This window comes from Schistocerca nitens, chromosome 5 (genome assembly GCF_023898315.1).
Source record: "Schistocerca nitens isolate TAMUIC-IGC-003100 chromosome 5, iqSchNite1.1, whole genome shotgun sequence".
NCBI lineage: Eukaryota > Metazoa > Arthropoda > Insecta > Orthoptera > Acrididae > Schistocerca > Schistocerca nitens.
The window spans coordinates 868071576-868072239 of NC_064618.1; positions in this window are offsets into that span (position 1 = coordinate 868071576).

Genomic DNA, 664 nt, shown 5'->3' on the forward strand with positions numbered 1-664 from the left:
TTACACATTCGCGATCGCACACACAATCTCTTCTACTCGAACTGTTACGTCAGTACTGTGCCGTAGACCTTGTCTTGTACTCCAGGTTACCCTTCGATAGAGACAGATTCTGATTTTGACCCCATCTTACTCAGTGATACACAGCAGACTGCTTCACGACATACATTTTCACCTGAACAACTGCAACAGCTATGTGAGCAAATTGCGACATACAACTTGTTGGTACAAGATCAGTTACACATGCTGCAGCTGACACCGACCGAGCACGACATGCAATGAGATGCTCCTGTCATTGTTCCACCTCCGATTGCTGATAAGCCTTCGCCGTTACTAACAGCTACAACTAATACCCTGACGATCACACTACAAGGATCTACGTCCCAGACGTCACAACTGTCACCATCACACCGCCTCAAGTGGGAATTCTACATTACTGATGTGATACAAGCAACTTATTTACGCCGCTGTCACCTTTCCTTGGTAGATCCAGACACTTCGTTTCTGTACCACAGCATAACCAGCCGCATTCCAGTGTCCCTTGCTTTGTTGCCATCTTCACTACCTCCGCAATGTATGACCAACACATCTGCCGTTTCTGCTTCGACGAGTGAGCATCTGTCTGCTCCGACACACAACCGTGCAGCAGTGTCACGCGAGCAGCTTG